The 1,377-nt window shown below is 47.4% G+C and overlaps 1 pseudogene; it reads left to right on the plus strand.

Moving 5' to 3' along the window:
- The first annotated feature begins 701 nt into the window (after positions 1 to 701).
- On the plus strand, positions 702 to 824 carry LOC136656767 (5S ribosomal RNA; annotated as a pseudogene).
- Positions 825 to 1,377: the final 553 nt, after the last annotated feature.

Raw genomic sequence — 1,377 nt, forward strand, 5'->3', positions numbered from 1 at the left:
CCCCCTCCATCGTCCAGTCAGCATTTTGTGGCTTACTAAGCAATAGGGTAGCAGCCGCCGCCGTAGTTTATCTTCCTTGGACTCAGCACCACTTTAACATTCTTATATAGCTCCCATCCAGCTGTTATGTATCAGGCTTTTTCAATGAGTTGCTAGCAATAAATAGACGTGCTATCCGAAGAGGACTGCCGTGTGCTCCTGGACTCAGATATTCAATAGAGATTCAGGAGATGTGAACCAGGAGCATTCTCGTCAACAGTTCTGAGCCTGTGAGCTCCCAAAGTGCTTTTACCAAACTTTCAAGATCAATAACACTTGATCTAGCTCAAGTAACCCTGGTGACATCCGTCCAGGTCAATGAACTTCTATCACATTGGATTAGTCTTGGGAAGACTGGGTTCTTTTGACCACAAACCCCTGGGGTCTCCAGAGACAGGCGATCAATTAAGCATCAGGACTCCCTTGCCTAGATCTGAAAGGTGCAAATGGAAGGTGTACTCTGTTTCTCAGGCATCTCTTTCAAGCCTTTATTTTTCCAAAAGCCTCTGACCTGTCTCATGCATGGTATGTTACAATTACATTTCCCTGTGACAGGAAAAGAAAGCCATTCACCTTGGAGGCACTGATTGTTTCCACCCCACAACATACAATGCAGTATCTGAACTTCCTTCTCCTGAACTCATCATTCTAAGTTTGAGTCATTCTACCAGCTCAACTGTTACCCTGCAAATGCCTGATCTTGTCTGATCTCGGAAGCTAAGCAGGGTCAGGCCTGGTTAGTACTTGGATGGGAGACCGCATGGGAATACCGGGTGCTATAGGCTTATACCATAGTCTTTCGAGACTGAAGGTTGCCAACCAATCAGGTGAAGAGGAAGGGGGGAATCATGGCCAATGCCCCCCTCGCTTTCTCTCACATTCAGATGCATTCTCTTTCACAAACCTTTCTTCTATAGCTTTAGCATGGCAAGACTGTTAGAGAACAGTGGCGTAGCTAAGGAGGGGCTGAGGGGTACACTGCCCTGGGTACCACACCTTGAGGGGATGTCATAGGGGCCTCCAAAAGGCCCTTCTAATTTCCAGCAAAATCTGGAAGTGCCTTTCAGAGGCCTCTAAGATGTCATATGGGGTGTTAAAAACTTTTGGCGGCAGTGTTAAAAAATTTTGTTACCCTGAGTGCCAGGGAGGAACCCTGGAGTGCCTTAGTTACTCCACTGACAAAGACAAGGAGGCAAATTGCTCTTTAAGTTAAAGCATGGGTCACCAAACCCCAGCCTGGTGGCTGCATCTGACCCACGGGAGGATTTGATCCAGCCCACGGCATGTGGTGGGGGATGCTTGAATATTCTGGACCTCCTGCTGGAAAATTTGGAGACC

Source organism: Tiliqua scincoides, chromosome 6 (genome assembly GCF_035046505.1).
Source record: "Tiliqua scincoides isolate rTilSci1 chromosome 6, rTilSci1.hap2, whole genome shotgun sequence".
Taxonomy (NCBI): Eukaryota; Metazoa; Chordata; class Lepidosauria; order Squamata; family Scincidae; genus Tiliqua; species Tiliqua scincoides.